The sequence below is a fragment of the Denticeps clupeoides genome, chromosome 12, assembly GCF_900700375.1.
Source record: "Denticeps clupeoides chromosome 12, fDenClu1.1, whole genome shotgun sequence".
Lineage (NCBI taxonomy): Eukaryota > Metazoa > Chordata > Actinopteri > Clupeiformes > Denticipitidae > Denticeps > Denticeps clupeoides.
The window spans coordinates 5526600-5548828 of record NC_041718.1 but is presented as its reverse complement, the minus strand read 5'-3'; the positions used below and the strand labels follow the sequence as shown (position 1 = coordinate 5548828).

At 40.9% G+C, this 22229-nt stretch overlaps 1 protein-coding gene across 10 annotated transcripts in view; it reads right to left on the bottom strand.

The window, feature by feature from the left end:
• Positions 1 to 22229, bottom strand: part of foxp1b (forkhead box P1b) — a 162181-nt gene that overhangs the window by 59595 nt on the left and 80357 nt on the right. The window lies entirely within an intron of this gene.

The following is a 22229-nucleotide window of genomic DNA, read 5'->3' as shown; positions in this document are numbered from 1 at the left end:
CCTTGAATGTGAAATGGTTTCAAACAAATTGGCCCTAATTGCTCGAAGATGTGCGTGCAGGTGTAACCGGCTCCCCGCGGCCATCGTGGAGGGGTGCAGGGACCGGTAAAGGCTGTTTACACACTGGCTGGAGTTTATTAGATGGGAGACCGGCGCTCTCAGGCAGCCGGAGAAAAAACGCGGCTAATAGGTGTGGTTCGCTGGAGTACAAACATCTCCATTTTCTTCCCTCTCGCCCTCCTTCTCTGCTCGCTTTTTCTTAAGGATCACATGGCCGACTCCGAAATGTCAAGGTTACTGGTCTGACTTTCAAAGGCAGCGACGCACATCTTAACTCAGCTTGCCCCCAAATCCCAAGGATAAATTTCTGCCCCCTAAACAGACACCCCTCTGGAAACCGCAACTTGCCCCTACAGGGTCCTAGATGCACCCCAGGCTTAGGGACACCTCGCTGATGTTTCTCTCGCCCTTTCTGTGAGGCATCAATGTCCACCCATGGAGACGGGGCTTCCTGAAAGCAGCTCGGCGACACCTCCAATCGCTTCAATTTTGCCAAATTAGCAAAGGAACTACAGGCGTGTTTGGATGGAGGTGGCAAAGATGTCAGGCCGACTCCAGGAGCACTAGGAGCACTAGGTTAGACAGTTGTTGAATCGGGAAAAAACATATATACATAAACTGATGAAAGGCGCAGGCTGCAAAGTGTCGTTTTTAATTGAAATGCATAGGATTTTGGACAAATCCTTAAATGCACGCAACCGGGTGAGCAAAGAGGATCACATCTATTTATATTAATAGAGTCCCCCCCCACACCCACCCTTTTTAGTACTATGGCCGTCTATCTGCAATGCAAAGTAGGAAGGCTGGCTTTTCCAGTAAGTATGTAATTAATGCCATTTCCAAAAAAGCCTCTCCGGCATGGAAAATAGGCACCCAAGCGCAGAGCGTGTCTATCATGGACCCTCGGAAAACCGCTCTTCGTCCAGTGTTTAGATTTCGAGACTAATTCACGCAGAATACATAAATAAATCAATGTTTTATACTCCCACTTCAAACCATTACACTCCCGTCTCTCCGCCACACTTTTCAACTAATCTATTAATATTTATGACAACACTAAACATTCCCAATTGCCGTGTTTAAACAATATAACACACTGCGCGCAATTATACGAGGCAGGCTGACTTTGATGAAAGAGCTGTAACAGTGTCGCATCCCTCCTCCTCCTCAGTCAATAACAGGTTGTGTTCAGGCTCCATGTATGTGTCGCCATGGGAAAAGGCATATAGAGAAAACGTCTGCCATTATTAAACCAAAAAGTGGAGTTAGAAGCAGTCTGCACTTGATGCAATTACCAAAATTATAAATATTGATTTATTGCCTCATTAATGAAAAAAGTCTGGAATTGTATCTCAGTAAAGTGTGTTTGAATAAAAGCACCAATTTCTTCGGAATTATTGCCCCAGTAGTCACCATTGCATAGTTATGTATAGTGAAGGTATATTTGCATGAAAATTCTTTTGAATATTCTTATACAATTTGGTAGCATATAGTTTAATATAAGCACAATATTTAAATGATAAAATGTGCAATCATTTTTGTTAGGGCTTTTCGATAAAAGCGTTTCATATTTTTTGTGTGTTTGGTTGTGTTCAGGACTGCAGCAGTCGGTGCCTGGTAACCAACTGATGGGAAGTTAATACATTCATTTTGAGGTCTGTTCTGAAAGTCCTAGAAACACACACAAAGTTGAATGCACCATGATTTCCACACAGAGATATATGTCCATAGCAATTCCCCACTCACACACACAAAAATTTTTTCCAATTATGTAAAATAACTCAAAATATCACAACTCAATAAATGAGTTAATCTCCTTAGCAAGAAACCACTGGCAGCCAGCACCGTGTGCTGTTATTGAATGAGGATCGTGTTTATGGTTGTCGCTGCGTGGTGTAAACTCATAAACACCCTCCCAGAGTACAAGAGGGGCTGTCAACTAAATATTGTTTCCCTCACTAGGCGCTCTTCCACGTCAATTACGCCTTTCAACTCCAGCGACTCGGCATGATGAAGTGGCAGTAAAAATCAGCCACATTAATACACCATTGTGCATCTGCTGCTAAAGGTAATTAAAGAAGTAAATGACTCATAAGAATAGACGAATTAGCTGCACGGAATGAGAGCCTTGCCGGCTGGCTCATGAAAATATGTACCATTAAGATATGGCGTTTCTCAGATTGGGGTAATCAGCTCCACTAAACCGGCGCTTGATTTAATCCACTTTGCTGGGAGGTCTGTCAGCCTGTGGCGAGGACAACGTGCTTCCCAAACACACCTCGCCCAGCCTGGATATAAGCCACCAGCACAGAGGAAAAAGTCGAGGGGTATGATTGGAATTGGATTTTCTTTTAGTTAAATAGTGATTTATTAGAGATTTACTGTAAAATATGAGCAAATATTTTATAGCTGTTTCATAGGAAAACATCATAGTTAATCTTAAAAGGAAACCCAGACAACTGGAACCTGGGTCTTTATGACCATTAGCAACATCAGACTGAACCCCTTTAAGACATTTACAGCACCATCCCCAAGGATGCTTTTGACCTTACACTAGTGAACCAGACCCATGTATAGAACAAAACAGTGCCGTTGGTCTCAAATGAGCTGTGTCAACAAAATTAGGTACAGAAGATAATAAATCCAAGAATATCAAGTCCATGCCCCTTGGGCACTCCAGTTAAATGCCTGGCCATATGCTATTGGGCCAGTTCTCCTGCCCCATGAACTTTTGAGCCTGAGAGTGTCCTACACCCAGTTGTGTCTTAATCGATTCCTTGATTGTGTCCAGCTGTTTGTGTCCTGTTTTGACTATCCGTTGCATCTGGTCAAGGTGAGTTTAGACATTTCAGCATACTGGTTTCCTTTTGGCCCTTGGCCCAATTGCTCCTCCTGCTTTTCTCCAATGCTTGCACCAAGAGAATAAGGTTTGAAACATGACCATTTATGGTCATGTAATGTACTATTATGTACCTCACATCTCAAAGGATCTACTACATTACAAGTATTTTTTATTTATCATTTTAGGTCAGGTCAGATTTGGGTTTGTCGGCTCTGGTTGGGCTTGTGCAGTAAATGATCGGTCAGCAAAGATGAACTTCCAGTCTATAGTACCTATTCTTTCCATATGATTCATGTTGTAAATAAGTTTTATTAATTTTTTCAATAAAATGTTAATTTCATTTGCAATTCTTGGCCACCATCGTCAGGAGATTTTTTTTTAATTATTGTGAGAGAGATGCAAAAATGCTGAGGAGGTGAAACGTAGTAAAGCTGTACTTGTTGGGCACAGACAGAGAAAAATTAAGCAATAAGTTTATACATTGGTTTGGGACACTGACAATATGACAGTATATATCTATAAAATATATAAACTAACAGTAAGCTAAGAATGTAACCGAAGAAATGTTCATAGAAGCAGGGAAAACACACAAATACACACACAACAGAAAGAAGCCAGATCAGAACAATACAAGCAGAGCTCCGCACCCCCACTCACAGGCCTTCCCCTTTCCTTCCGAATATACAACGCCCGAAGATGCTCAATGCTGTTGGTAAAACACAAGTCGGTAAAACCCGGGAAGTTTACGGGCACTGAGCTGGCTGTCTTCAGATGGCGGGTAGAAAAAAGAGGGGGAATGGAGGGAGAACTGCCCCCCCCCACCTCATTATTATTTCCTCTTTAGCAGCGGGGTTGCACCAGCTTGTAAAGTAACCAGAGCTGGAAAAGGCTGGAGAAAGTGAGTAATATGAATAGAATTAATATGTGTTATTTGCTTTCTTTTTTTTCATCTCTCCTCCACGATCCAGTCAATGTGAAAGTTGTGGGTTACTTTCAGTAAATTCGTGTGCATCACTGCTATGGAATTTACTTGAGATGGTGTGTAGGGCCCTTTCTACTTGTTCTTGCTAAACATTCAGATGAGATCTAATCTGGCCAAATGATGGCTGTGCTTCAGGTGTAAAGTTACTTTCTGATGTGTGATGTTTGTCTGTCTGTCATTTAGCCTCTCACATGCAGGGAGTCCAGTATAATATAGAAGCCAGCATTGTTTATGGCTTCACAGATTGAGCTTTTTTTAAAAATTGGGGTGGAGGCACAGCCAGAGGGGGGATTCCCAGTGTCATTAGTGAATGCGTGTGAGCTCAAGCACAGATTTCTTTTTTCCCCTTTAACTTCAATAAATCACAGCGGCCCGATTGGCCATGGATCTGGATTGAGTTGCAGCAGAGATGCCGCTCCGCGGGACTATAACAGCTTCTGCTGAAACCATTCCAAGTTGGGTAATAAGATCCAACTGAGCCAGGAAAAAAAGGGAGAGTGAAACAGTGAGAAGGGGGTTAAAAAAGGAGATTACCTTCGTCATAAACTGCCAAGATCACAAAGCCAGAGTTTGGACACCTCTCCAACAAAGTGAAATGAAAAGCTTCATGGTACAAAAAAAAAAGGAAGAGAGAGGGAGGAGCTTGGAGACAAGGACTGGGCATGAAAATGGATACAGTGGGAAGCTGAAACCTTCAAACAAAAACAACAACAGCAAGACAAAAGCTGGGTAGAGGAAAGAAATTAATCCTGGCAAAGGATCTTAATAAATTTATCATTACAGTATTTATTCATATTTTTACAACCTCTGCCTCGGAGCAGAATCCCAGTCTTGTACGTGTAAGCAGTTCTTTCCCCCCCTTCTTCTTATCCTTCACTCCCTCCTTACTTCCCTCGTTTTAACAAACATTCGCCTGTAATTAGTCTGCAGAGTGAAGCGCGTCTGGAATTGGATGCCTTCAATCTGTGAGAAGCCACCTTCAGCACTATGCCACGACACCTCCAGAGTTGCAGGCTTCAATAAATGTCAGCGCTGAGGATGATCACAACACAAATTAAGTTATGTGCCAAGCTTAAAGGGCTTACACAAGCATGTGACGGAAATATTAACGTCGCCAACTGTGAGAAAGGGTCCCCTTGCCAGCGCTAACGAAACACGGCTTCTCAGAATCTGGCAAAATGGGACTCCAACAAAAACTTCTTGTCTTATTCTGGGAAAAAACTCAATGGTAAAAATAGAAGAAATTCAAGTGACTTTAAAAAACCTGACATTGTATCATGGAGAGAATTGTAACAGGGTGCAATCCCCATCCCCCCATCCTCCCCAGACACACACACACACACACACACACACACACCTTCATTTCAGAAGGGAGAAGACGATATCCGTTGCAGCGAATGAGGCAAACCAAAAGTGAGGGGCAGATTATAAAAAAGTGCCTTAAACAACAAGCTCGGCAGGAACCAAGGACACGTCTGCTATAGAGCGGGAAAGAGGAAATGACAGCCCGCAGTTCACCTCCATTAGCCGCTACGCCAGAGGAGAGCATCCAGCAGCACACGACCTGTGAACAATCTCACATCTCTTTAAATCTCTGAATGGGATTGCCGCATTAATTCTCGGGGAACTGTAATCTCTCAAGCAAATCAAATTACTCTCATTAACTGGGCAAGAAAACTGCCTCCATAATAAGTATGTATAAAAAAGTATTTATTACCAATAATCGTCGCTTTAATAGAAGGCAGCCGATGGCCGTTTTTTATTTTTTGCTGATTAGGTGTTAAACCAGAGAAACAGGAAGGACATTTTTGTTGCGGGGATGGGCACACACCCATTAACACACACACACACACAGAGCTTATGGGTGTTACTGTGATTAAGGAGAATGGGTAGACGCGTCAGTGCTTTAAGGTCGTGGAGGGGACACGCCTATCCGAGACACAAACCCCAAAACACCATCTTCATCACACACTCACAGACCAGGGGCCCATTCTAGTTTATTTAGCACAAAACAATCGTCTGACTTTTTAATGTGGCAAGCCCCAGTGCGCCATTTCCTTTAAATAAAACCAATTACACGGTAAAAAATTAATATAAAAAACATATAAAAAGACTGATAAATATGATTTGCCTCCATAAAATCAATTACAATAAGGGGTCAGCAGTTCATTCATTTATAGGATTTGCATAATTACCTGTTTTTCCCCCATTCCCTTTCCCTTGTTCTCGTTTTTTTCTTCTCTCATTTACTCTTAGATACATTTGGGACTCAACTGTCCCTGAAATGATGAGGAGTGATGTGAGTCGAAGGATCTAAATTAAACATTTCTGCCCATCGAGCCTGGCCCAGATACGATCAGCGAAAATAAATACACCACATGGCCTGACAGACCGCCGGTCGTGCATACAGGGGTGGGGGAGAAGATACGCAGCGCAAGAATTCCCATGTTCGTCTAATAAAACTAATTAGACCAACAAAAAAAAGTGAGAGAAATCAGTGAGAGTCCAATAACCAGACAGAACCAGGAAAGCCCCATACGCCTCCATAATCATTACTCACCTTAACACCCAAACAGGCTTACAGTAAAACTAGCAAATATTTACTGGTAAACGTGTCTCAATGCCAAAAAAGGTCAAGGGGGTGGGGTGTGGGTGTGGAACAAGCCCCAGGCCCGGCCTTCTGCGGCAGACGTGGGCCGTGTCTTGCACGGAACGGCTCAACACCACAAGAAGCAGCATGACACTGAAGGGGAAAAATGAGGGGCATAAAACTATTCAACGTGTCTGTCCGCACAAATGAAAAACAAACACTAATCCTACAGTGTCTAGTACATGTACTTAATTCATCAATAAAATGTATTTAATGAATAATAAGCAGGAGCTGTCTGTGGTGCTGATTCGCGAGGTGTTGAAGGGTTAACCGCACAAATCAAAGCAATTCTTCAGCACAGAGGCATTTATAAATGAGCACTTAGCACAACAAACTAACAAACAGAGAAGGAGACGATGTGTTTGATATACAGGCATCTCAGGGTGCTTAGCACATGAGAGCTCCTTCAGTGAGAGCAATTGGGGAACATCGCATAAACACTTTATAAACGTACAGCTGTAAAGATAATTATTTTGATTGCAGCCTTGTACCGGGCCTTTCCTCTCCGCCTCAACATCTGTCTGTAATATGGAGTTTCTGGCTATGGATCAGGTGGTTAAAATAAATGAGACACACACAAGCACACACACATTTGTGTAACGAAAAAAAAAATCACTTTCAGTTCTCTGTTGAGTTCAGAGAATTTCTCTCCCTTTTCTCTGCGGCGAGTCAGCAGAACAGCAAACACTGTGGCTTACTAGGCCACACCTGCGAGGGAGTGATGCCATTTTCTCCAGACAGAAATTGTGGGCTGCATAGTTAGATGCTGATCAGATAAACCTGAGATGTACCTGACCAACAGCATAATTATTCAATACATTATTCAAGGAATGGGTTTCTATTGAGTTGTATTGAGATGAGTACATGGGACATGTCTGAGTCACATTAATTTCAGTTAAAGAACGATCAAGGCCCTGTTCAACTTTTTACTAGCTTTAATTCAGAGAGTATACACTGTTAATTTCAATTCACTGATCAAAAAATTCTTCCTGTGCTACTGGCATAGCATGTTTTAGAGAGAAATGAAAAAGAATAATGGAATAGAACAACTCTTGATTATCTAAGACAGAAGTCTTTTCGGTTGTATAAGGAAGCACCACTAGATGGAGCTTTCACATAATGGATAAACACTGTGCTGTTCTATTGCTGCATTGGTCTATAGATAAAAAATAAATACAAGAAAATATTATATTTTTAAGTTCTAAAATTTGTCTTGAAAAAGGGAGTCATCTTGTAAAGTTAAGAATTGTGGCTACTGTACTTATTTGGCTCATTTAACAATTTATGAAGGCTTTCAAACTATCAAAATGGAGCATATCCTACATCATCCTCATGTGGTCTCCAGACTACATTATAAAACGGAGCTTAGCTGAATGTATTAAAAATCAATATTTGCTACTCATAAGGCTACATTATTCTTCATACAGGCAACTTAGGACTTATTTAGAAGTTGTAGTTTAACAGGAACGTGAGCGAGGTGGTGGTGGGGTTTAGAAAGTCCTGGTGTGTGAACTACCTTGGGCCCCCTGGTCTCCTGTAAAGGGGCCGATAATCTGACCAGCCTGCTAAAGCTCCTGGTCCCCAGGAAGTCCCAATTCCCCCCAGAATTTTTCCAATTTCACACAGTCTCTGAAGAAGGACTTGGCACTATCCTGACACTTTTACGTTAAAGGCACAGTGTTCCATCTTGGTACTCTCCATGCCGGTTCTCCATCTGTATTGCCGTTGGTAATGTGAGATCGGTGTCCATGTTCTAAATAACTCCCTTCTAATTATCTACCTTGATTTCATTATCAAGATAAGAAAACATTTTTTTGTTTTTACTGAGTTTCAGTTTCTCCACCTAAAAGACTTAAAGAAATAAATAAGTAGAAGAAATAGGGCGGCGAGAGGGGCGCCGGGACAGAGTTCACTGTAGGAGATGCTCTGCATCTGAAGAAGTAATGGTGGAGGTAAGAAGGAATTCACACAATGTTCGCCTGTAAAAAAGATGGGTTTAATATGGTATATTCACATAGCATTTGAATTATAATGTGTTTTTGATGTTTATTTAAACCCTTTTTTATGTGGGCCAGGGACGAGAATGTTGGAGGTCAAGTCCATGGAGGCTGGAGATGGCTGAGCCTCCTCTCGAATTCCCATCATGCACCAGCGTGCTGTGCCCTGGGTTGTGATTGCGTAGAGGGAAAGAGGGACTGTGAAGTGCAGAGTATTTACCGATGCGCTTATCTTGTCCTGTGACAGGCGGAATCAATCAATCAGGGAGTGTGGTGCAATGGATCTGACCGGCATTCCAGGCACATCCTCCCTCCCTCCCCTCCCTTCCCTTTCTTCCTATTTGCCCCCACCGCCTCTCTATGCTGGGAGATCGGGTGTTATCCAAGCCAAATTTGATCAACAAATGCAGTTCCCCTGTGCCACGGCAATCTCAGATGAAGATGATATTATGTGGAAGTGAGCAGAGTGATAAAGACAGCGCTGAGAGGGGGGAAAACTCCAGGTGGAGGATCCTCGCTCTCTTAAAGGAACGGTGCCCCATTTCCTATTCCCCTGGTTACTGGCACGATAATGAAGAGATGACTTTAGAATGGGGGAGAAGAAAAAAAAAAATCGAGCTACATCCTTCACAAAAGAAGACAGCTGAGGACATAAAAATCCACAGGTTGCTTTTTCACAAGGGAAGCGCAGATAAAGCATCATCTATCGTACCTCATAACACACGGCCCTGATGAACAGGTCCACACACAGAGACCCAACTTTACATACACCAGTTTTACTGACCATATGCGTGCGAGATAAATAAATGGTAATGGTAAATAAATAAAAAGTCACCATCAGATCAGCTTGAGTTTATGAAGAGGTGTGAAGAACAAACCTTGACTGGTTTTGCCATCTCTATAGCTGCCCCCTACAGATATTTTACATTATTCAATCCAAAACACCATCTCTCCAGTCCTCAACTTTTGCATTTTAATGTTTAATAAGGCCCATGGCTATCTTTGGGCACAATTATTAGATATCCGCAGAGAGGAATTGAAAAATTAATCATACTCTCAGTTTTGCACCAGCCGGGTACATTTCAGTCCGAGAAGGCTGCAGCTTTTTCTCTGTTTGATTCTCATTTGACGGGAACACAGACATGTTTCCAATGATGATTTCATTTGTTGAGCAAATTGGAGATTATTTACAAAAGATGGTGCTGCTGTTTCAGATGCGGAGGGATCGGATGTTCTTGTTGCAAGATACAAGGATGCTGATTACAAGCTGCTTGTGTTTTTTGACATGCGACAAAACAAAGTAAATAAGGGCATGAAGAATGGCGATAACAATACAAGGCGATAAAGGAGGGGGGTTGTAATATGACAGGAAGTTATGTTGATAAGTGCATGCATTAGGGAAATTACTCTCCCTCTGTTTGTTCTCTCTCTCTCTCTCTCTCTCTCTCTCTCACACACACACAGATACACCAACACAGAGAATAAAAGTGACAGGAAAATACATATTTGCATTGTGTGCATACATGCACGCATGCAAACATACAACATGCAAACATGCTACACCTGCACACACCATGCATCAAGCAGCGTTAAGTAGAAACCTGCCCAAAAAGCAAACATGAAGTAGCCCATGTGTCAGCTAGAGCTATGTTTGAGGATCTGTACATTTTATATCTAGGCCCCAGCTTTAGGCCAGTCATGTGGCACATTACCTGTATTCCCATGTCCCTTGATGCCCTCTCTGTGTCTACACCACAGCGGACCTTTGCTGATCCTTCTCCTCCAAACAACTCTTTTTTTTTTTTTTTTTTTTTTTTTTAGGCATTTCCTAAGGGGCAGCGCTATCCCTTCTGTCCAGTTCCTCAACCCTGAAGCATGTCATCCAACTCTAATCAAGCAGAAAATGGCCATAAATATAACTTTCTGCTAGATTTCACATTCGAATTTCACACGAAGGGACATGATATTTCTTCCCCTCCTCCTACCTCTGGGGAGTATCTAATATCTAATGCAAACCGGTTACTTATATTCAGGGTTCATGTTCCTTTAGTGAAATGTTGAACACATTCAGGAGAAGCATGGGTGGTTGAGGGAGGTGGGGGTCTGAAAGGCATAAAGGTCTGTCTTATTTTCTGTGCCATTTACTGGCTAGCGCTTCCGTAGCCATCCTATTACATCATGTCTGAGATTGTAAACAAGCAAATAACAGCACAACACTGCGAGGCAGAAGCACACAGCAGGACGTGTATGTGTGTGTGTGTGTGTGTGTGTGTGTGTGTGTGTGTGTGTGTGTGTGTGTGTGGGAGTACACATTGTAGGGGGGAAATGTTCCATGTTTTCTTCCAGGATGTGAAACGATTTTTTTTATTGTCCATGTAAATAATATATAGCTTCTTTTTTTTTTCTCAGTGAAAATGACAAATGGTGAGTGAGGAACGGCTGGTAGGGGGCTGTTGGAGTATTAATGGTGGCCGTCAGTCAGCGCCATCACTTTTATTTATTGCAGCCCATCATTTCGGCTCTTTCACATCATGGCCACGGCGTATCATTCTCTGAAATGGTACACAACTATTTACTGGCCCATACCGACCGTCTCTCCGCAACGGACAGGCCAGTCAGGTACATGTCATTTAAAACAGTGAGCAGGGAAAAAGATTGGATTGATTTCTTCTATGTGGATACATGTTTCTTTATGGATATTATTGAGAGAAAAAATATTACAAATAAATATTTTTAAAGGATTCCTGCTTGTTTCAGGACTCCCAAATCAATGTTTTTCCTAAAGACGATAAATAATATTAATATTTATTTAGATTAAAATAAGCAAATGTCAATTAAAAAACAATGCCTTATGGATTTTCAAGTGTATTGTGATGTAAGGAGGTACCACTACATGGAGCTGTCTGATTCTGAACATGTAAAAGAGATGTCAGGTGAAGATTTAAATCACCACCTTGTACTCTCCGAATACTCCCACCTCAAAACATACTATCATGGTCTGATACACAAAAGACAAAGCTGTTTCACAATAAATATTAGTAGATGATTCCACGTTATGGCTTTGGTTACTTTCAAGAACAATAGAGTGACATCTTAGAAGGCCTGTTCTGGAAGGATTTTCTAATGTACTTCTGATATAATTACATATCATAAATAACCATGTACAAACTGAAAGCAAGCTTTTATGGTTACAGCCAGTGACCATGAGAAAAACAACTTTCTGTTTTGTGTTGATTTTTAAATGTGTGTCAGTGCTGCATGTTAGCACACACTTTTAAACATATGTTCTTACCACAAGGGCACTGAACTCTGTGTGACCGCTAGGTTAAACACACACACACACAAAACAACAACAGCTGAGATAACCACCAGAACACAAATATCCACTGTCAGATATACAGTGGACTCCTCCTTGCATGAGAAAGGGACATGATGTTGAAGAGCTAACTCACACTCCCTGCTGCAGACACTGTTGTCCCATTGGAATCCAATAAACTAAAAATGAATGAAATAAAACACAAAACTGGAATATATACGCCATGCCTGTTGATAGTAAGATGTTAACAACACCATTATTCTACAAAAACACTCTAATCATTTTCAATTTAGAATGCTGCTTGATCCTTATATATGGCATTACTATTCTATATTATACTTACATACTCTATATTAGCAACAACCGCTTAAATTGCAGATGTTGCTGTTGTTGCTAAGCAACGGTATTCAGGTAGGAGGCAAAAAGAACATTATTAGCCATATGAAATGCAAAACATGGCAAATTTAAAGACTTGGTGGAACCAAAGCAACGCCAAAGTTCCAGATGAGTAGAATTTAGACTATTCCACTGCTCTCGCCAAGATTCAGTAAACAGGAATTAAAACATATGGTGTCTTCAACACCATGAACAGGCACCTAAAAACGTGTGACATGACCGCCTCAGCGTCCCAGTAAAGAGTCGTTTAAGATGTGGCAGCAATGCCTCCCAGGCTCTGCAAACAGGCGTGTATTCCCATCGCCCTGCCTAGTCTATCCTCCCGAGCTCCAGCGCCAACGTCTATTATTCACTGCCTGCGTGTTCATCATGAATAAGAAATAGAAAGGCAGCTCCACTACAGCCTTTCTACATTAGCTGGGTGCCTCACGTGTCTTTACCCTTCACCCTCTTCATACACACACACACACACTCGCCCACCACACTCTCCTCAAGCATCAACACCTAGCGACCAGGCCTCAGGAGCCCTTAACAGATGCCTTAATCTGACACACATGCAGCTACATGGATTAGGGCTTTATTGAAACAAATAAGTGTTTTAATGGGAGAGAGTCCCAGTTTCATTTTCAGCAGCTCGTTTAACCCTTATCTGCCCAATTCCTCGGGGCCTATTCTATGTTAATTGGATCTACATTGCACTTGCATTGGGGGTGTTAACAAGCGCAGCCTATGAATATTAATTACCCAGAAGTTTTGTGTGTAGGAAATACTTTTCCTGATACTTATTAATTCTACAAAGTTTTTTTTTGTAATGTTGAGTCCTCATTAAAAATGTATAAGCCCCATGCTGGAACAGCCTCCCCAGAGGATTAGTGCATCTTTAACTTCGTCCCCCATAAACTGGGTCAAATTGGCCAAATCTGAGAAGAATAGCTTCACCTAAAAAGGCATTATTATTATTAGGCAATACGTAAACATTCCAGAGACCTTTTCCCCCTCTTTCAATGTTTTGACAATTGCTATTAAACTCGTGTTTGGGCCTTTGCTGTTTTCTGTCCAGGCGTCCTGGGGAATTTCAAAAATGGCTGCTTATTTATAAATTTAAAAACACAAGCTGCGTTTAACAAAGACAATAATGTGTCTGTGTGATGGAGTGCATGTTTCTTTCGATGAAGAAGAAAAAACATGTCCAAAATCTCCTTAACTTCCAGGAAGGGAAATGCAGTCTTGTTTTTTTTTTTCTTTCTTCAGTGCCAACTGCTTCAGACAGCTGCTAAAAGTCTAGACTTCACACTAGTTGCTCAAAGCTTTTGCTGTGGCCTATGCCATAGTGTTATAATTCCTTAAATATTACAACAATAGCATGCTCTGCTATTCATATCAAACCGGAAGCTGGAAAGCGACCATTCACGATGCATGATTGTTGGGACACATAGTAACATTACTCGGAATTAAATTCAGGATCCCTACTAGAACAAAATTAAATAAATTGCACAACCTTGGGTGTCATCTACTATGGCAGGAACACATACACTGTTTGGACTCTATAATGATAGTATATAGACCATATGTAGTTTTGCATAATTCATAATAATTTTGTTAAATTTATCATCACACTTTAAAGTGTATTTTTGTTTTGAAAACAATATGTTGGTCTTACCATTATGAATACCCAGTATTACCCAGATCTAACAATTCAGTAATGTTTACTATGGTTTTGTGATCATTATATGTCTAATATATATTAAATCGAATTGTGTCATTGGTTTTACTGCAGTAGATGAACCTCTACTTTTATCTACCTACTTAACTTACTCTATATTTACATTTACATTTAAAGAATTTGGCTTTAATGTAAATTTATCCAGAGTGACTTACAACGTGCTTCCATGTTACCATTGATAAAGTGAGGGGGTCACTAGGACCCCCAACCAAAAAGTAACAATCTTTTTATTCACAATGTTGTGGTTTCTATACATAAATCAGACAATAAGAAGGTTACAAGTTAATCTAAATATTCTCTATAGAGGAAGGTCTTGAGCTGCCGTTTGAAAATACTCAGTGACTGAGCTGTTCTGACCTCAAGGGGAAGTTCATTCCACCACCGAGGGGCCAAGACAGAGAAGAGTATAGATGAATGTCTTCCTTTTATCTTTAGTGATGGAGGGACCAGGCGAGCAGTACTGGAGGCTCGGAGTATACGAGGTGCAGTGCGAGGTGTAATAAGGGCTGTGAGGTAGGATGGTGCTACTCCATGCTTGTCTTTTTAGCCAGCAACAGCATTTAGAATTTGATGAATGGGGGAACGTAGCAGAGGGGTAGTGTGGGAGAATTTGGGAAGGTTAAAGATCAGTCGTGCTGCTGCATTTTGTATTAGTTGTAGAGGTCGGATGGTACCTAGAGGTACAAACCAGATTCCAAAAAAATTGGGACACTAAACAAATTGTGAATAAAAACTGAATGCAATGATGTGGAGATGGCAAGTGTCAATATTTTATTTGGAAATGAACATAGATGACAGATCAAAAGTTTAATCCGAGAAATTGTATCATTTTAAAGGAAAAATATGTTGATTCAAAATTTCATGGTGTCAACAAATCCCAAAAAAGTTGGGACAAGTAGCAATAAGAGGCTGGAAAAAGTAAATTTGAGCATAACTGGAAGACCAATTAACGCTAATTAGGTAAAAAAAAGCTGGCAGTGTCTCTCAGAAGCAAAGATGGGTAGAGGATCACCAATTCCCACAATGTTGCGCAGAAAGATAGTGGAGCAATATCAGAAAGGTGAAAAATTGCAAAGACTTTGCATCTATCATCATCAACTGTGCATAACACCATCCGAAGATTCAAAGAATCTGGAACAATCTCTGTGCATAAGGGTCAAGGCCGTAAAACCATAATGGATGCCCGTGATCTCCGGGCACTTAAACGAAACTGCACCACAACCAGGAATGCTAAAGGAAATCACAGAATGGGCTCAGGAATACTTCCAGAAACCATTGTCAGTGAACACAATCCACCGTGCCATCCGCCGTTGCCAGCTGAAACTCTACAGTGCAAAGAAGAAGCCATCTCTATTTTCACTGGGCCAGAGATCATTTAAAATGGAGTGTGGCAAAATGGAAGACTGTTCTGTGGTCAGACGTGTCACGATTCGAAGTTCTTCTTGAAAATCACGGACGCCATGTCATCGGGACCAAAGAGGACAAGGACAACCCAAGTTGTTATCAACGCCTACACCTCTGATGGTATGGGGTTGCATGAGTGCGTGTGGCATGGGCAGCTTGCATGTCTGGAAAGGCACCATCAATGCAGAAAATTATATTCAGGTTCTAGTACAACATATGCTCCCATCCAGACGTCATCTCTTTCAGGGAAGACCCTGCATTTTTCAACAAGATCACAACATCATGGCTGCGTTGGAGAAGGATCCGGGTACTGAAATGGCCAGTCTGCAGTCCAGATGTTTCACCTATAGAGAACATTTGGCGCATCATAAAGAGGAAGGTGCGACAAAGAAGGTTGAACAGTTAGAGGCCTGTATTAGACAAGAATGGGAGAGCATTCCTAGTTCTAAACTTGAGAAACTGGTCTCCTTGTTCGAGTGTTGTAAGAAGAAGGGGAGATGCCACACATTACTAAGGAATTGTGCACTTTATTGGATGGTCTGAGGATGTGGTGGAGGCCAGATTTTTAAAACAATACAATGCAATGGACTTTTCTGACAGAGATTTCCGTTTTTTAATGTTACTGCAGATATTTGATGCTTGTAGTGTGTGTTGTCTGTATTGAGGATTTGAGTGGTTGAGTTTGTGTTACCGAGTTAATAACATTTCCCCAAGGTTTACAAAAAGCCAATACATTTGAAATAAAATAGTTAAATAAATAGCTGTGAAAATACATAGAGCAATGTTATCAATTCTTGTACTGTGGGCTAGCTGTTGAAGGTAGATTATAAAATATACCTAAACCTTTGAACCTCTGAAACCCATTACTGGGCATGTGCCCTTCGTCTGGGTGGCTGCCACTCCTTTTCATCACACACAAAGAACACACACGTGGGTGTGAGATGTAAACAGGATGTAAGCCCACAGAACCATGAACTATTTCAAGCATGGCATAGAGGCATGCTGGCATATTTATTAAGTTTAGAACAGGGCAGCCAATAAGACACCACAATAAAATTATATTGATGCATAACTGAAATTGTAAAAATTCAGACATAGACGTAGAAAACGGATATGAGCAGATGATACGCAAAAGGAAAAAATAAACGATAGCAGCAGTAAGTGTTATTTTTCAAAAGGGAGAAATATTGCCTGTAACAATTAGCTAAAAAAAAGCAATATAGTTCAATTGAGGGAGCACAGATCCCACAGAAAAACAGCGCCTGCTTTAGCCGATGATACATTGCAAGTTCTCTCCCCTTCCTTCTTTTTGTAATTATTTTTCCTTTTCAACATACAAGCACATTAATGTTCAATTTTCATCTCCATCTGCATGATTATTAATCAGATCACACATCAATTGCCAGATCCTGCAAAGAAATTCACCCCTCCGTAATAAATCTGTCATGTGCTCCTGGATAAAGACAGATGTTGCAAGTTGTGTGATAACATAATTAAACTGTTCTGCAAGGGATTCCATAAAATTATTTAAATTGGAAGAGCACTATCATTTTACCAATGAAGCAATTTGGTGCAATATGAGGTGTCAAAACACACCGATCTTATCTGCTGCTCAAGATTTTTCAATAAGTTTCAGACCCTGTTCTGCAGCCAAATCTAACAATGTTAGCGTTTTACAAGCAGATACCTGAGAACAGCCGGAGAAAGCGATGGTGACAAGAAAGAAACACTGACACAGGTGTGTGGTGTGTACACACATGACAGATGTGTTTTAGACACACTGTGTGTGTTTGTGTGAAAGAAAGTTGCCTGCATGAGGAATGGCAAAAGAGTTGCAAGCAATTTCACTTTCAGGAACTTGAGTGCATTTCATTCTGCCAAGAACTCCACGTTAAAGGTGCAACATGTAAGATTTGACAAATTCAAATAGAGGGCAGAATGTCACCAGAAAGCTTACATTTACATTTACATTTACATTTACAGCATTTACTTTTTATGTAGTGGCAGCAACAAATTCTCTCTGTAAAAGCAAACGTGAATAGCAACCTGTCATTCCATGCCAGTGTAGGCACTTGGGGCCAGATAGGGCAGTGGTGGCCTATCGGTTAAGGAAGCGGCCCCGTAATCAGAAGGTTGCTGGTTCGAATCCCGATCTGCCAAGGTGCCACTGAGGTGCCACTGAGCAAAGCACCGTCCCCACACACTGCTCCCCGGGCGCCTGTCGTGGCTGCCCACTGCTCACTCAGGGTGATGGGTTAGATGCAGAGGACAAATTTCATTGTGTGCACTGTGTGCTGTGTATCACATGTGACAATCATTTGACTTTAGAAAGGTGGTTTCAATGAATTAAAATAATATGGCATAATGGAATAAATAAATAACACACAAACAAAACAGAAAAGATCGACCCTGTTTCTACCACTGAAGTTGCTGAGGGTGATTAGGACCCAAACACACATGTTGATGGGTGCCACATGGAGCACTGCAACTTACTACAATGCTCCTTACTTTCACAATACTAATAATATAAAGATTTTAATTAATAATTATATGCATTGCCATTGTAGTTCTCACTTAATTTGCTGTTAGCAATCTGATTTTAAAATTGATAATTGAAAATGAACTCTACTGACCCTCCTGCTGCATGTTTGAATTAATATATTTATTACTTTAATAATATAATTATAACACATTTCTGTATTAATAATAAATAACACATTTCTCCATTACACAGTTTACTTGCACAATAGGGCTAAATGCTACAGATTCCTTAGTATTTTGTCAGCATAATCACACACACTGTACCTGATTTATTGACATTACGCCAATGCTAAATTATTAGGTGTGACAGATTACTTCAGTTTTTTAAATCAAGCCAGTGTTCACTTTTTACAACCCGCCAGCGACCTCCCTCTGACATCACAGGGTGGGTCAGATGGCACGTTTGTGCACGAACAGAGTGCATGTGTGCGTGCGAGAGGATCTTGCATCACTTCCTCTTGGGGCCAGATATGACCACGCTCAGTGTGGCTCCCTCCGTAAGGGACTGGGTGAGGTTTGCATAATGCAAGCGTCTCCACCTGTGCCATCTCAGCTCTTTCTCCAGCTATGAGTGAACAGTCATGAAAACACGCTAGCGTTCCTGAAGCTCCTGCTAACTGGAGATGGGGGACAGTGAGGGCGGACGTAATTGGCTCGCCTTATCTTGCGATTTGTGACAAAACTCTAAAGCTTGTCTGACAAAGACATAGGGAATGACTTGTTTGGCAATGAAAGAAAACCAATTATTCATCACTGTTCGACTGTCTGATGATACCGTCTAGTCCGCCACTTGTCGAGGAAAAACTGTAATATTTTTCCAAGGCCCCTCAAATTTGATTAAAAGAACACTTACATGAAAGTGAGCATTAATATTTAATACAGCGTGGTAATATCAGCTGAACCTAATCCTTGGCAATCAGTCCATAACTAGGAGTCAATGATTGCAATCTTAAACATGCAAGGGATTAAAACTGCAGTAACTCCATTGTCCATAAATCATCACAAATTATGTTCCATAGAGGATTAAATGTGCTTCAGGGGACAAAAACATGTTTAGCTCCTGCCAATTTTTTGTCCCTCTCTTCTGGAAACAATTACTTCCTGTTTGCAGGTCAACAAAAACAACAACAACAACAAGCCACAGATCTCACAAAAAATTGCAATTGTGTAACCTCACAGCACATATGTGTTTCCCCTGAACATTATCACATGACCAATATTTTAAATTTAAGTCAGTCGCAGGAAACCACACTCAGTGTGCATAGAAAGACTTTGCCAAATGCATCTCGCCCGATCATGTGGCGATGCGGTGCTTGGCTGCATTCTACTGTTAATGAGGGAGATTTCATCTCAAGAACAACGGATGCACAACATAACACCTGAGCGCGATCAAATCTTTGTTTGGAAAAAACTGCTGGTTTATGTGGTCTTTTATCTCTTCTCAAAAAGAAAAAAGCTGTGTTGAATAATAGGAAAAGGTCCCTACATCACTCTCTTTTCTTCTAGCAGGTAACTGAGCTGAGTATTTGACTTACTAATAGAGATGCTTAAAACCAAGCTTATGGTCTACTTCCCCCCCAAATTTGACTAGTCTAGAATATGAATTGCCCTGTCACTATCAAGATGATAAAACGGATTACAATTATTTTTTCCCGCGTCTTTATTAATGAGCACTGTCTTTCATACTTATGCCCCCTAATAAGAATGGATTATATGCCAGGACCAGGTTTGTTTTTTATTTCATTGATACAAAGGACCTTCTTTTTAAAAAAAGCCTCTAAATTGGTCGAGAACAAACAGTAAATGGAACTCAGCAAGGCTTTCAGCTCTTTATGACACAAACAGGATCTAAACAACAGGACCTACAAAAAAAATCCCTGATTGAACTGCAAAGGGCACCAAAAAACTAAACAAAAGAAAGAAATGATAAGCATGCCTCCCTGCTGTTAGTTTTTGACACCAGTGGGGCTAATGAATTTGCCTTGATGAGGCATCTTGAAAAAAAGGAAGCGTAAAATATAAGTGACTGAGATATAATTTAAGCATTGCATAGCTGTTACTTGAAACTTAAAACCAAGCGACACAATTTAAACTCTAATTAGACCACAGTTTGCTCTAAACTCCGAGAGACAGGAGAGAACATTCTTTGAACACAACTACTTAGATCTCATTCCCCCTTATTTGACCTTGTTCTAAACAAATAAATCCATCAAATATAAAAAGAAACAGGCAACTGACAGCTAACAAAACTGGTACTCAGAAACCTTACCAGAAAATAGACCATAAATTGAAAGATGCAAATTTTTTCCATTAATACCAGAATGTTTCTACAAAGACCATAATTTCAATTTAATGGCAAGTTAAACAGTGGCTAAATGCAGTTGAACACGTTAAATGTGGAGCTTGTTTGCTAGTGTAAATAAAACCCTTTGGGATAAATAAACAGATAAAACTGCTTGGTAGATGAAATGGTAGTTAAACCAAATTCTGAATGGTTTAAAACCCTTATCGTCAATATGTAAACACATCTATTACACTAGAAATCAAGACCCATACTTAGCGCATAGTGCTAGTTTTTGAAAATAGAGCCCATAATTTTTTACTAAAAACAAACAATAAAAAAATCCAATTTTCGATTTTTTAGGGTGTCTGGGTGTCAAGTGCATGTTGTGATAACAGGCCAGTCTTCTCTCCCTCTTTTGTCCTCTCTCACAGTCCCCTCTCTCCCCTCTGTTGCACATTCATCAAAGTTGTAACCCCTGTTGTCTTTACACAGCGAATCAGAATGCGCCCCTGGCAAAGAATGAAGGAAAAGTCAACAGGAATTAAGTTTCAGCGCAACTGTTTACTCAACTGTGGCCCGCAGTTATTGAAATTTTAGCCACGGTTTTGTGTGACAACTGCAGTAATGAATTCAGTATGGCTGTGATTTTCTCACTGACGACATGCTCTTTTGGGCTTGGCTGGGGCAGCTGCAGCCGTTGCACCATGCAAAAGGGAGGGAGGGGTTGCTTTTCTGTCACAGGAACCATCAAAAATATGCATAATGCAAATAAATCCACCTAATCAAATGTGTTGTGAAATGAGCATTCAATTCACTCAAATATGTTTCTGAAGCATTTTTTGTCTTCAGTCCATTGAAGACTTTGTACTAGAACATAATTTGCAACTAATCCTTAAACAATCTGTCCAATATCATGACCTATATGGCATGGTCACTGTACATCGCTGAATTACTGATGTCTCAATCAAGGTTCTTTGCATGTTATTGCAGACATTTTCACTTGTAAACTGGAAACGATTTCCAAGATCTTGAAAGGTGAAATGTGTTTTTATGTCTGCGCTCCACTCCTGGTCTTGACGCAATTATTTATTAGCGCTTAAATAATAAAAAATAATAATGCTTTATATGCTTTATAATATGTTAGGTGAAAAAAATATATATGTGAAACCACACTCAAGCACTCATAATTGTAGCTTTTTTATTTCACACAGCCTAGAACACTAGCTAACTAGCATATCAGAATTACCACAACAAGACAAAGTATTCTTTGTAGTGGCTTATTTATAGTATATATATCAAAAGGCAAGTGCTATTGTAGAGCTTTAGTACAGATGGAAAACACCAGTGTAACCTAACATATTTAGTACAAACAGTCTTATAATCTACTTTACTTGTTATACTTAACATTTAGTTACACTTACATTATTTCACTCACTGCACTGTGTCCCCCTCACTGTAAAGTCTATTAAATTTACAGTATAATCCCAGTGCGCAATTACTTATCCACATTGCTGAATGTGCTGTTGTATATGGCTGAGATGACCTTGACTTGAGAGGGGTCCAAGATCTGATCACCAGTTTCCTGGATTCTTGCAGCGGACCTTACATGGTGCTCTCTGGGATAGATGGATGCCACCTTCGCACCATTTATTGCAGGTCAGCATCCATCTTGTCTCATCAGAGGTTAAATCGCCTCTGCAGACCAGCAGGGTACTTTGCAGTGGAGAGCTGATTTCTTCTTATGAACATCATTTCTCCTGCTGCATGCACGTGTTTGCAGCATCTGTCTCCCAGGCCTGTGCACGCCAATCACCCCGCGTCTCAGGAAAACAACCGACAGCCACTAACGGGGCGCGAGTCGTGACCAAAAGCGCTCCTGACAACAAGCCCAGTCACTCTGCGACGTCGTGATAACGGGAGACGCGGTGATCTTTTCAGCGCCCGTCCCTTAAACCCCCTGTCACATGGCGCACGCCGCGCTGACATCGACAGAAAGAGCTTGTCTGTTTGTTTCAGGCCGGCGACGGTGAAAAT